Source organism: Cryptomeria japonica, chromosome 1 (assembly GCF_030272615.1).
Source record: "Cryptomeria japonica chromosome 1, Sugi_1.0, whole genome shotgun sequence".
NCBI classification, from domain to species: Eukaryota; Viridiplantae; Streptophyta; class Pinopsida; order Cupressales; family Cupressaceae; genus Cryptomeria; species Cryptomeria japonica.
Genome location: NC_081405.1, coordinates 196477402 through 196493073, shown reverse-complemented (window position 1 = coordinate 196493073; position 15672 = coordinate 196477402).

Sequence of the window (15672 nt, the reverse complement as noted above, 5' to 3'; positions counted from 1 at the left end):
ACTGCTCAGTTACAAAAGAATTCTCACTGACTTACAAAAATGGATTATACAAATCCAATGTCATGTACTGCTTTAGATCAGCATCTGCTATGCCAAGTTCAGTACTGGTTTAAGCTCTGCAATAATCATAAACCCTTATCCAAAATCTGCCTTATAATTCTCACATTAGGTCTGCAATAATCTTACAATATTCACTTCTTCTAAAATGATCTACAAGATCTCATACTTATATGAGTCTTATTACAATCCCCCATGTCGGCTTACGAAAAGATTTTACAATTAAATACAAAATACAATTAAACAAAATTCTTGTTGGCCAGGGTGTTGGTGAACAATCTTTTCAGTGCGGGTGAACTGTATGCCAGTGTAGAGTCTGTCGGTGCCGGTGCTTATTGGTATCATATGATTGTAAGGTTGCCATCAATGACAATACCTTCAATCACCTAAAATTTCTCATATGGAGTGTGCATTTGCCAACAATCTCCCCCTTTGGCATTGATGGCAACACTCATGAGAAAAAGCCAAAAAGTATATCCACAAAAAAAAATTGTCTTAACAAAAATTGTGTTTCCAAAACTGTTTGATTCAAAAGAAGAGTGCTCCCCCTGAGCTGATGATTTCTCCTGTTATCCTTTTTCTCATCCCAACTACTCCCCCTTTGGCATCAATTACAAAGGTTGTCATTCACTATCAATGGAGTGGATTTCCTACGTAGTTCCCTGTAATCGGTGGGTTACAATCTGATATATGTTCGCCAATGCAAAATTTAGACTATTGCTGAAGTTTTCACTGTCCTTTATTGATGCTTTTGTTCTCTGAATTGTATTGGTGATTGTGTGCTTTTTCTCTTCTGGTTTCTTAAGTCCTAGAATTAGATTTTTTGCTTTAGAATTTTTCTTTTCTTTTTCTTTTTCCAGTTTTTCAATTTTCTCCTCAAAAACTGCAATTTTCTATTCAACAATCGTTATTGAATCTGATGAACCTATTAAATTGTCTGCAATATCATTTATTTCCTTCTGTGCTTTACTGATCTCTGTATCAATATCCTCTGTCAAAATGTTAGTTTTACATGTATCTCTATATAGTTTCTTGAAATCCAAAATCGTTGTGCCAAGTTCCAGTAATAATGTAGCTATATGTGCCTTATTCTTCCTGACTGTTTCCTCAAAGAATTTTTTCTTTTCCTTATTCATTTTCTCTCTGAGTGTGCCTTCATTTATCTGATCCAGTGTTATTAGATTTCTGGTTATATACTTAGACAATGTGTCTAACTCGCTATGTGTCTAACTCGCTCAAAGAATCTTTATTTTCTATGTTACATTTTGGAGCTATCATCTTCAAAATTGGTAAGGTGTCATCTATAGCCTTATAGGCTTGTGCATTACACTCTGTGATTTTCTTTATAGAATCTAATAGTACCTTTGTTATATTTGTTGGCCTAAATTCATTCATGGATGTTCTAGATGACTGTCCAACTGTTTTTACAATTCGTAATCCACCAGTGGTAGTGATAGCCTTGCTTTCCTCTTTCTGTGGAGGATCAGTTTGAGTTTGCATTTCTACTACCAAAGGCTTAGGCTTGTTAGATTTGGCCGGTGGCACTATCTATGAAGGAGCTTGTTGCTCTACCTATTTCTCTGTGGTTTTCTCAGTGTGAACCTGTTGTTCTGCTGGTTTCTCAGTGCTCTCTCCTGATGGTATCTTTGTTTGTGCCTCTGAAGATTTTACTATGTTGTCCACTACCGGTTTTTCCTTATTTACCTCTGCATTGTCTATTGTCGGTGACTCAGTAGGTTTTCCAATTTCATTAGTTGTCGGTGGCTCAGTAGATGCATCAGTATGCATACCTGTTGTATCTGTCTTTCTTGTGTTTAGGGGTTCATTTGATTTTTCAGTTTGTTGTTCTACCCCAATTCCAATGTTTCCTGTTGGTAGCTCAATTACCACATCTCTTTTGTCAGTTGTTTCCTTATCCACCACAATATTTACTTCCTGAGTGTTAATGTTCATTGTATATGACACCTCAGAGTCAGGATTAGTATCCTCATGTGGTGTTTCCATACTCTCTGTTGCTGGTTGTGTGTCAACAATTTGTACCGGTGGAGTATCTGAAGAAGGTGGTGGTAAGTTATCAGTTATCTTTAGGCTTGGAGGTCCACCTACTTTGCCTTTCCTCTTATCTTTATCCTTTTGGTAGACTCTGATAGTCTTTGGTCTTTTAAGCTCTTCTTGTTTTTCTTTTTCAACAAAAAATATGTCCCATTGATCAGTAGTTTCTTCTGATATTTCATTCACTCTACTTGCCATAAGTGCTACATGTCGGTGACCAGTTGAAAATACTGTCTGGTTGGCCTCACTGATTAATTCATCTATTTCTTCTGTAGAGTTCACTGGGTGAACTTCAAGTAGTTTCTCTATTTTTATCTTTTTATCTAATTCCGCAATACCTACCCTTCTAGCTTCTAATCTTCTGTACAAGTCATTGGGTATGTCATCTACAATCTCCAACAAAAATTTCTTATATATGTCTAAGTGTAAGATTACACTATTTTCTATGCTCTCTTTATCATCATTTGAAAGTGTGTTATACAACTTGCTAATATTTTTCAATTTACCATACTAGTTATTTCATTCAGAAGTTTGTCCAGTGGAGCAATAACCTTTTTTTCTTTCCTTTTCTTGGGTGTTAATTTCTTAGCTAGAGGCCTTACTGCCTGTTGCTTTTGTCTTGTCCTTCTGGGTGTAGGTGAGGGTACCGGTAAGGTTTTATTTTTCTTTCTACCCTTTTGAACTCAGCCGGTATATCACTGTCAAAAGAAGTTGCAACTGGTGAGAGATGTGCTTCTGGTTGTAGTCCTTCCAACTCACTCTCCTTAATACCAATTTTGTTTAGTACATCCTCTTTTATTGCTTTTGCCTGTCTTGTTCCCTTCCTCACTATCTGTTCAGTTTTCTTGATTCTTTTCTCAGATTGGATTTTGCTTTCTATTGTCTCCGCATTGCCAAAAACTTTCTCAGTGGGTTCCTTGGGTGCATCCAAGAGGGCTTTTGCATATGTTTCCACTATGTTGTCATCAATCTCATATCCCATCTCTGTGACCCAAACAGTCCTAGGGACAACTGCCTCCATCCAAATTTCATCTTTCTTGATCACAAAGCATATCTCTCTTTGATACTTATCAACAATTGCTTGAGATAGCCTTATTCTTGTCTTCATCCTAGCTTTCAAAGTTTGAAAAGGTTCATTTATATTCTTCTCCCTATCTTCTCCCATGTTGTTCAATATGTCTAACAATTGTTTTCCCATCGGTATATCAAAGCCAAAGTCTTTCCTACCAATACCGGGTACTTCCTTGGTAATGTATAGCATTAAACATACAAGCAGGTTGCCAAATCTGAAAGTTCCCTTTTTGTCACCTTTAATTTTCTTCAAATTATCTATTAGTTCATCTTTAAGCCACTCACATACATCAATTGTTGCATTGTTATTCACCATGTCATATGCACTTTTGATACATAAGATGGATACAGAGTTTAGTCTATTTGCATGTGTAGCCTTATAACCAAGAATCATACTGACAAATCTAACATTGATGTCCTTTACATCATTGACTCTTAGGGATCTCTTATCAAATGTTACGCCAATTAGGGTCATCACAATGTCATTTGGAACCTTCTTAGTTCTATCAGGCCCGCTACCAGTGGAAGGTAAGCCTATTAGTGCCCTAACTGCCTCTTTGGTAAAATTATGGATTGAATCCAACCAAAAGAACTCCTCATGTACTCTGCTAAGCACAATCCTTATTACATCCTTAGGAAAATCAGGGATATTCAGAATGACCACAAAACCTAGGGTTTCCAGTATCTTGTGTTCTGGTTTAACATTTCCATTTACATCACAAATTACAGTCCTATACATATTCTTTCATCATCTCCTAGTTCCTTAATATGGCAATGTATATATATTCTAGGGTCTTCAGCAAAAACTACTCCCTTAAGTATTTTTGAAAATGCTCCTAGGGTATCATCTTTCTTTGCAATTTTGGGAATGATCTTAAACACGGGTTTAGGGCGCTTGATAACCTCAATCACAGTAGGGTTTGCAATAAATTCAGGTGCAGAGGAAGAAGCCATTGTTATAAATACCTTACTCTACCTTTAGGATGATTTGCTTGGATGATTTGCTTCACTTTTCATTGTGGATGCCTTTGCTCGGGATTTCGCGCTCTCGGGAGATTTGAATGCTTGATGAATGAAAAAGGAGCCAAAACACTTACTTTATAATGTTATTTCCTTCAACTACCACATTTAATGCATGTCGGTTAAATCAAAACTTAACTCATCTACTGGTAAAGAAGTAATTCAACTTCTTACCATCAACCGAGGGTATATTAGCATGTTTTTCAATTTGTTGCCATACCCCCAAAGGATTTTTCTTCAGTTAGATGAAGAATCTCCTACTGGTGGAGTGATATTTTGTTCTACTAGTGAAGGAATAGCTTCACTAACATTTTGATCTGACTTCCTAATCCATTGTTTTGAGAATTCTTGTTTTACTTCATCAACCTTCTCTTTACCTTTCAAGATGGGTCCTTTGTTATTTGTCGGTGATGCCTTACCTCTACAAAATTTTGCAATATGTCCAATCTTGTTACAAGCATAACAAGTCACATTGTTTTTCTGAATTTCTTTTCCATATCCTATGCCGGTATGTGTTCTACATTGATTAGATAAGTGTCCAAACCTTCCACAAATATAACATCTTACATTCATTATGTAATTTTCTGAGTTATGACCAATCTTGTTGCATTTAGAACATTGATTAGTGGGTGCATTAATGTTCTGATAGTTTCTAGATCTGCATTGATTTGCTCTATGACCATACTTTTTACAGTTAAAGCATTAGGTTGTCTTACCGGTTTACTATGATCATGGTTGATTGTAGTACCGGAGCTCTCACCAACTTCAAAGCCAAGGCAATTTGTATCTCCATTAGGTTTATGATTCTTCAACATGTTATCAAGTTCCTCTGGGCTTTTCTTAAATTTCTCTTTGTGTTGATTTGGAGCAGCCAGTTCATTCTCCAAGATTCCTTTATGTCTCATGAGTTCATTTGTGTCATTTTTTGTATGCATCAAATCTGTCTTCAACATATCATTTTCATGTCTGAGTCTTGTGTTTTCATTTCTAGCATCATTTAATCTTCTAACCAAGTCATCTTCATTCTTCTTTCTATCTTCAATGTCTTTACAGAATCTCATAGTTATATCTTGCATTTCATTCTTCATTGTATTGTTCTCTTGTCTCAGTTTGTTCACAATATCATTAAGGGTTTATTTCTCATCATCATTACTCTGCATCTTTTCATAAAGTTCTCTTCTCTTGTTCCTTGCAATAGTGAGATTTTCTTGAAGTCCTTGAATGATTTCCTATCCAGCCTTCAGATCCTCTTCAAGTTTGATATTCTTCAACTTCTTTACATCATAGTCTGAAAGAGTTGTTTCCAATTGCTTCCTCAAGTTTTCCATCTCTATCGGTGTCAGAATCTTCCTCGAGTTGTTAGGCTTCTGAAAATAGAGGAGCAGGCTCTGATACCAATTGTTAGGATTCCCAAAGATACTGAGAGGGGGGGGGGTGAATCAGTATCTAACTGGTTAAAGAATTTTATGAACTTATTATATGAAAAGCATTCCAACACTATGTACTGGTAAACCAAAATTAATGCAGTAAATAAGAACAACAACCACAACATAAAAGACACACCATAACATAATATTTTTAACAAGGAAACCCAATGTGGAAAAAACCTCGGTGGGATTTGTGACCCACAATATTCACTTATTGGCCAATAAGATAATATTACTATTGCAATAGGGGCCTGCACATGCAAGAAGGCCAAGCGCCTAGAGCTCACTACTCAGTTACAAAAGAAGTCTCACTGACTTACAAAAAAGGATTATACAAATCCAATGTCATTTACTACTTCAAATTAGCATCTACTATGCCAAGTTCGGTACCGGTTTAAGCTCTGCAATAATCATAAACCCTTATCCAAAATCTTCCTTATAATTCACACATTAGTTCTGCAATAATCTTACAATATTCACTTCTTCTAAAATGATCTACAAGATCTCATACTTATATGAGTCTTATTATAATCCGCCATGTCGGCTTACAAAAAGATTTTACAATTAAATACAAAATACAATTAAACAAAATTCCCGTTGGCCAGGGTGTCAGTGAACAATCTTTTCATTGTCAGTTAACTGTATGCTGATGTAGAGTCTGTCGGTGTCGGGGCCTGCTAGTATCATATGATTGTAAGGTTTCCATCAATGACAATACCTTCAATCACCTACAATTTCTCATATGGATTATGCATTTGCACACACATGGGCAAAAGAAGATCAAAGTTTCAAGAACCAATGGGGAAATTTTCTGCATCTCTACTTGTAAATCCTAGTCACTAAGTGTTTTAATTTGGATGTTCCATGGGACCTTAGGTATCAATTGACCTCTTATCTATGAAATGTTTTGCACCTCCATTTCAATTGGTGTATTACAAAAGGCTAAATGAACACAATCAACCTTGTTCGAATAGGAAATGCATCTTCATCATGCATATTTCATTAACATAGGTCATATCAAAATTCATTGTCTCCACATGCATTCTGCAAATCATCATGTCTTGCAGGTCTGCACACTAGGGGCATAATTGAAAAAATCCAAAAAATCATATAAAGTCCTAAAAAATCCTTAAAATCGTATAAAATCCTACAAAAATCCAAAAACAGTGAAAATCCTACAAAATCCAAAAACATTGAGAAAACTCAAAATCCAAAAACATTGAGAAAACTCAAAATCCAAAAACATTGAAAAAGTAAACATACCAAAAACATTCAAATATGATCCTGAAAAAATACAAAAAACATTCAAATACAATCCTGAAGAAAAATACCAAAAACATTCAAATACAATCCTGGAAAAAATACCAAAAAAACATCCATATAATGTCTTGAAAAAATCATTCAAAAACATTCAAATATCTATCCACATAATCCAAAAACATCAAAAAAGCTCTTGGAAAAGAACTAAAAATCGAAAATCAATCAAAAAACTTGCAATAAAATGTCTTGTGAGAAACAAATACCCTAGAAGATATCTAGAAAACGCTTCACATGAAGTTAACAAAGGATACGACTATCTAGTCAAACATCTGCAATCAACTGATCAAACTGTCTTATCAATCGTATCATATCCATATCAAAGTGATCATTATCTTGTCTTAAACAGAAGAGGATACACTCGAAATCAGACAGGTCATTCTTAAACGGGGTCTGCAACTTTTTGAGATCAGACATTATTAACCATCACATCAAGCAATTGAGAATGAAAGCACAAGGTTAGTATAGCTACTGAATTTTTTCTGGGTCAGTCTTTATCTTTTATCATTTGGTGATAGATTATGTTCCTATGCTACTCAAGGATGTCCACAAGTGACTAGAGGAGCCATGATGGGCATTATCTTTTTCTTTGTTTGTTGTTTGTGGTGTGAACCGATGAAGTTCTAGGGAAATTTTTCTAGTGGGTGTCCGTGATAGGAGCATTCAGCCATTGAATGCCACACATACCTCGACCCCTAGTATATTTCTCAGATTGGAGGGTTCACTCATTGTCTGCTGCGTGTTTGTTTCTACAATGAGATATCTTACATCTTGGTTCCTTATACCCTAATGTGCTAAGCTTCATTGTTCAATAATAAGGCTCAGTAATGAATATATGTTGCACAATAAAATAAATGACACAGGTTCATGATTCATTCAATTTCATTCTCATCTCATTTGTTTCTTGATAGTTTGTTGATTTCCCATCTTATCTCTAAATCGTATATTCTTTCTAAATCATTTTCTATTATCTAACATTATTCTATTTCATCAATCTATTCTCTCATATTCTATCTCAATGTCATCTTCACATCACCTATCTCTATCTCTAATCAACTAACCTTCTTCTATCTTTCATCTCACATTCTTCTTGTTTTTGAGAGATCATTCATGTCTTTAGTGCACAAAAAATCTCTCAAGGGGGCATTACACCCTAAGCGCCTTTGGGGCATACTGGGGCAGAATTTTCATTTTTCTTTGAAACAACATCATTTTGATATTGTCTCAAAGAGGGGAAAATGTAGACACCTAAAAATGTCTCATTGATCATTTACTAATTATTCCTCTAATTGATTAAATAATTCTTTAATTCTTTAATTAAGTTAATTAATCGCATTCTTCTAATTTCATATTTCCTTATCATCTTACTAATTATTCAATTTCCTATTATATCATCATTTAATCATTTTAATCATTTTAATCATTTTCTAAATATTAATTAAATATTTGTTATTTAATTAATTCTTTTTAATTCCCATTTAAATAATCTTTATTCTTTAAATAATACTATTCCGAATTTCTATCTCTAATCATCTAATCATTAACCCTTTTCTAAATATTAATTAAATATTTATTATTTAATTAATTATGATTTAATCCTTTAAATTAAATAATCTTTATTATTTAATTAAGTTCCATTTCTAGGATAATAAAATAGTTTCTTTAAATTATTTAATTAGCTAATTAATTCTTCCATTTCCAAATCCCCACATTCTAATTTCATTTAATTTCATATTCTTCTAAATTCTTTCAAATTCAAATACATGTGCATGATTTCAAAAACCAAATTGAAAATCAAAGTCAAGTTCTAAATATATTCAAATGCTAAATTGAATTGAATAAATTCAATTGTTTGAATTAAAATCTCATGCAAAGATTAAATTGAAAATCTAAGTCAAAGTGCAAGCACATGCTAAATTAATTAATTAAATCAATTAATTAATTAAATCATTTATCTCTCCAATCTCTATTTCCATCTTCTAGTTTTCTTGGTCATCCTCTTAATTTCCTCCAATCATTCTTTTTCTTCCTTCAGTTAACTCAATTAATCTATTCAATCTATTCAATTTCACCTCCAAGTCAGCAGTTCAACTATCAATCAGCATGTGAGCTCACCTGAGTTTCCACCTCTTGATCATTTTGTTCCATCTTTCAATCAATCTTCTCCAAAAATCTATAAATTGAGCATTCAATCCTCACAATTCCTCTAGATCACGAACTTCGAATCTTTATGTCAATTTCAGGTTGCCAGTGCAATATCTGAGAGCCATCATACCACAGATAGAAGAAGAACAATGGAAGCCTTGATGCACAATAGGGAGTTTCAAATTGTTTAATTTAATTCCATTTTGCATCTATTTCACTAGTTTTATGTTTGAATTGCTTAGATAGTTAAGGAATTCGTGATTGTCCTTATTTCCTATTCAGCAATGATATATTTGAGCATAGTACAAAACTTATATGTATATGTATCAAAGTTTTATTATGTAGATATAATGATAGTAGTTGTCTCCAAATCATTATTTGAAAGGCTAATAGAACCAACTTACCATTCCAGTTTTAGCTATTTACAAGAGAGAAATATAACATTGAAGCATCAAAATGAAAATCATTTTCCATCCCAAGATCTTTGGGAATCGGTAGAAGTGAGATATATTGAACTTGTAAATCTGAGTGATTTAAATGTTTTGATAACAAATCAACAAATTTGACTAAAAGATGATAGAAACAGAGAATAGATCTCTATTCAACATTCAATTTGCATTAGATATATCATTTTTATCCCATATTGTTGGCCTAATAAAATCAAAGAATAAATGGAAAAATTTATAAATTGTTTACCAAGGATTTGACAAAGTTAGACCAGTCAGACTTTAAATATTTACAAGAGATTTTGAAAAATTAATGATAAAAGAGGTTGGGTCTAGCCAAGATTTTATTACAAAAACTAAAGATATTGTCAACCAACTTGGGACTCAAGGTGAAAATGTAATAGAGTAAAATATTATAGAGAAAATTTTAAGATTAAATTCTCAAAATTTGATTTAGTCGTGAAGGTCATTAAAAAAGGTAAAGAGATAATCACTTTAAATTCACATGATTGTTTGGTTCCTTACAATCTCATGAAGAGTGTGTAATGTTATATGGAGAGCCTACTACAACCTTTTGTGGATTTATTATCTACACCGCTTCATCAAAAGGCTTCCCCTTTCCCTTTCCGTCTAAGTCCATAGTTTTTTCTTTCATTTGCGTAATGTTTTGGTTGCAGCTTGTGCGCGCCTGCCACATGTTGGCGCGGTGCGTATTTTCAATGGCCTCTTCTTCCTTAATGATGCAGAGCCCTGTTTGAGTGCCACATGGTGTTTTCTTTTATTTTCCGTAAAGGTCTTGCTCTTAGTTTTGAAGAGACATATATGTCATGACATGTGGCAATCCTACGGGAGATTATGAGGTCACGGTTTTGCCGAGAGGTGAGACTCACCGTCCTTCCACCACATGTCTTTCGAAAGCAACTATTGGAAACTCCATGCATCTAGATAATAGAAAGTGGGGTGTTTCTCATGAGATTCAAGCATTGTAATGAGTAGCTCTGTGAACCATTTTTGGGGTGATGTTCCAAATGTGTCCAATAGTTTTGTTGCAAAGGAGTCATTGGGATTCCTTTTTTGATCCAATTAACAAAAAGATAAATGCAGTTGTGCTACAGATAAAATAATTCATCACTTTCATGATACTTGATGTTCACAGAATGATGAGTTGGTGCCAACTAGCGTTTTATGAACGTGTTTTCTTGTTTTCCTAGTTGCGGGCCGTCAGGCTTCCTCTATTTAATTTGAAATGTTTGTATGAAGAAAGGCTTCACATCTTTTGTTCAAGGGAGGCAAATAGGAATTCTCGACAGAATAATAGCCTCAAGACTATTATTGTTTTATTGAATTTTAAGTAATCAAACTATGCTTTAAGCCTTTGGGATTATTTGGTTCACGACGCATTAATAGTTTTTTAGATTTTCATATTCAGTTTTGAGTCTAGTAATGTATGAATAAAACTCTTGAATCATGTTATACACTCTTTCATTCTGGTATATTTTTTATGAATGCTTTGCTTCATGTTTTAAGGATTTCTAAAAGTAATTTGAGAGATGTTTTTTAGGCATGTAGATTGTTGAATGGGCCTTAGAACTATGTGTGTTGGAAATTCTTTGTACCGTTTGTTTGACACCATATCAAGCTAGGCGTATCACCTTAGAGTAGATTTTTTTTTTATTCTCTCCCTTTCTCTTATTGATGAATAAAGAGCTGGCTTCTCAAATCCTGGAGGTTACTAAGTGAAAACATACAGGTTCCCCAACACTGAGTTTCCCATAAGGCTATTTTTCTTAAAAGTATTTTAAGAGATCAACACCTTTCCAATAAATTCTAAGAATTGAAGAAAAAAATACTACTCCTATTTTTAAACTAAATAAATATTTTGGCAAGCCTTCTATATCTCGAGCTGAGCCTTCTATTGGTAGATGATGTGGGAGAGGAAGATGTAGAAGTTTTATGGATTGAAGAAGCATCCAAGGCAAGTGTTATGAATGCTATGGATAATATGAGTTTGAGTGTAAACAATAAATGAACTTAAACAAATCAAGAGTCAACTATATTAAAGAGTCTTATGAAGATGCAAAACACTCCAAATTCTTCACAAGTAACATGACACAAAAAAATCATAAAGATGTTTGGTTCTTCTATATGTGATGCTCAAACCATATGAAAGATAAATCTAATCTCTTTGTCAAATTAGGTGAATATATAATAAATTAAGAAAAAATGGTGATGATAAGAAGGTTGATGTAATTGGAAAAGATACTATTACTATAAAGACTAAGCAATCAAAAACTACTTATATGCATGAAACTTTCCATGGGGGAAAATTACAACATAGTTGTAGCGTCCTAAAATTGCAACACTTGCAATTTCGACCGCATTTGGGTCTTCACGATGGCGACGCAACACCGAACCTAAATGGAGACCCCGAAACTTGTTCATGACATCAAAAACTGCATTTTTCAGCACCCTGACCTGATCCTCCTTGCACCCTGTTGTCCCTGGAGGTGGGACCATGGTGCCCAGCACCCTGGTCCTTGGCCCTATTTTTGGGCCCAGTCTCTTTTGGGTCTCAGGTCTTTATGTTTGCAAATTGGAAAATAATCTTTCCTGGTCGGCATAAGGTCAGAAAAATCAGTCTTTTAACCCTAATTGACAAGTATATAAACTACATTTCCTCTCCCATTTTGACGAGGAAGGACATATGTGTACAAGATGCGGAAATGATATTCAAACATTCAAGCATTCAAGCATTCAAGCATTCCTTCAAGCAATTGATCATTCTAAGTCTCCATTCAAGGCTAGGTGTTGCATTCAAGACAAGGATTCAACCATTGAAGAGGAGATCACATATTACATACAACATACAACATACAACAACATCTACACCTTTGCATGTAAGAATACAAACATTCTTACAACAAGGTACTAGTACTTGTTTTACATCACAATCATTTACATTTACAACATTTCTCATTTCTTGGTTAATTCCAAAACTGGGGTTTGACCTAAGGGTAAACCCCTAATCCCTAACCCCCCAATCATCTTCGCTTTTCTATGTGTAGGTTGCAGGTACGCGGCTGTAATTGAAGATCTGGAATCCTTGTGTAGAGACGAACAGATCCCCCTTCGTTTCGCGGATTTTTCGGAGGACCGTGTGCACGCCGGGCGCCATCGTCCCGTCAACTTTCGCTCAAATTTGCAGGACAGTGCCATCTCGACATTTTACTGCTAATTCCAGGTCCGCAGCTTCATCCTATATCCCTATCTCAGTTTATAAGTGAATCTTTCTCACTTTACATGCATTCCTGGCTCAATCCTTCTATCTACATTCTTTACAAAAGAGGGTAGCCTTGCTATCTTAACCCTTGAAACTCATTTAGAATCCAATCTTGCATTGTGTGGGATTGGATCTTGTGGGTTTCAACCCCTCTTTTGAATGTAAAGTCTCCCCTAAGTGAAAACCGTCAACCCTAATGACCTCCTTCCCCTCTCCTCGGAGTGGTGGGGGAAACACTTGGGGTTCGCTCGCGATTTTCTGCTTTACATTTTGGTGAACCCGACGTGAACATCCTTTCTAATAATTCATGGTTAGATCTGAAAAATTTGCTTCCTTAATTACATTTCCATGTTTGATCTTTTGCAAATTTTAGAGGTTAATTGCATAAAAACCCTAAATTTTCTTTTTAGTAATTGAGCTTGCGAAATGTTTAATGGTTAATGCTTGTTTCAGATCTACCTTTCGACTGCAAATTATCAAATCATATATGTGCTTTAATTTTGAAAATTAAGTGGTTAAGTGTCAAAACCCTAATTTTTAAAACCCTCTTGATTCAACCTTTGACCGACAATTTCACTGATCAAAACATCTTCAAATCAACTGTAACTTTGGATTCCGCAATAAAATCATAATATCTTTCATCCCTAAAAATTTGGACAAAAGTTGCGAGGACTGTGTGCACCCCGAGCGCCATCGTCCCCAACATTTTTTCTGAAATTTCGGGAGCAAGATCTTACTGTATTTTTCTGCTAAAATCCAGAATTTTGGTTGATTTCATCAATTCTAACACTTTCAAAATTAAAGTCAAAGTTGGTCTAGGGATTGCTTGGTTTGAGGCTTCTAATCATTCAAAAATTGTTGAAATTGAAATTCATGTCAAAATTGTGCTTCTTACTATCCTAAATCTGAAAAGTGTGTCGGCATTCATTCGAAATTTCAGTGCTTTATTCAAATTCTTGCAATTTGTGACTTTTGAAATTAAGTGTTTAATTACACCAACCTTGATTTCCACTTTCAAAATTGAATTTTGTGTGAAATTGAGTCAACTTTTAAATTTCAAAACTTGCATTGCTTTTGGTATTCCCTCTAAAATCATAAAATTCAAAATTTCAGTTTCCATCTCTTTTTCAAAATTCAAATTTTGCATTTTTCAACAATCTGGGTAGGGTTCAATTTTGAGATTGCAACTTTAATTTGGCTTATCTATAGATCATAAAATCACTCAATTTTTTCAGATTAGCTCTAAAATCATCATAATTGTCATCCCTGCAAATTTCGAAAAAAGTTGCGAGGACCGTGTGCACTCCGAGCGCCACGGTCCCTGACATTTTTTTCGAAATTTCGGGAGATTGTCGTGATTGCATTTAATAGCCTAAATCTAGGAGATTGGCTGATTTTACTGAAATTTGCTACCTCTAAATTCAAAATCTTCTCTCCCTCTCTAGTGCATGAGTTTTACAACAATAAGCCCTACTTACACTATTCCCGTTAGACGAAGCCTTAGAATTAAGTCTTTCCAAGGTTTAATTACTGAGGAGATGGAACCTAATTTGAATAGCCTTTTTAACACGGACACGAGTAATTCCTCTAATCCTCCTGATGATGAAGAAGCTCTCCATGAGGTTTCTATAGAACAACTTTCAAAATTGGATAACCAATTTGATGATTTTCAACAATGGATGTCTCAAGAATACCCCGATAGTCAAGCTCTTTCATTAATTGAGGGTCTAAAATGTATGGTTCAAAGTGATAAGAATGGAATTGATATTTTGCATGGTATTGCACACATTGTGGATTCAAATGTGATGCCTATGAAGAGTTGTGCCGAAACTTTAGGTTATACACAACCTCCCACTCAAGTCAATCATTCTGTTCCATTGACAACTTCTATTGCTAGTATACCTACCTTTACACCAAACATCGTGACTACTTCTATACAAGACATTCCGCCTATGATCACCAGTCATGGGGGCAATCCTTCTTCTTCAATTAACCCTCTTCCTTCATTTAATACGACTTCTTCATTCATTCCTTCAATGAGTGTTCCTATTACATCTCCACAAATGAACATGACGCAAGGGGGCAATTCATTTAACCATTCCATTCCTCCTTGTAGTGTTCCTCCTTTCCAATCATCTCCTATGACTAACTATCATAGTGTCCCGCCACCTTACTCTCAATCAATACCTTCTTTCAATAACATAATACCTCCATCACAATCTAACACATCTAATATGAACTCTTCGACTGAAGCGACCATTAACAATCTTGCACAAACTATCTCTTCTTTACAGCAACAAATTGCCTCTATGAATCAATCTAAGTTTAGTGTGCCCACTTTTGATGTTGCGAGCCCACTTTCTCTTGACATTGTTCGAGCTATCCCTCCTAAACATGTTGAAATCCCGCATTTGGAGCTTTATAATGGTAAAGGTGATCCTCTAACACATGTTAAGACTTTTCAAACAATATGTACTGATTTTTCTTATGACCAAAGGTTGCTTGCAAAATTGTTTACTAGAACATTAAGAGATAAAGCCCTACAATGGTATTGCTCATTGCCTTCTTATTCTATTACTTCTTTCGAACAACTTGCAAATGCTTTTATTCAACAATTTCAAAACAATATAAGTCCTAAGGTTACTTTGATTGATTTAATGCATTGTAAACAAGGTGTTAAAGAAAAAGTGACTGATTTCATTGGTAGATATAAGCACTTGTATGCTCAAATTTCTTTTCCGGTGCCTGACAATGATATTCAAAGAATCTTTATTTCTAATTTACAAAAAGATATTCAAGACAAACTTCTGTTTTCTGAGTTTACTTCTTTCCAACAGTTGTGTGCAACTCTTCACAA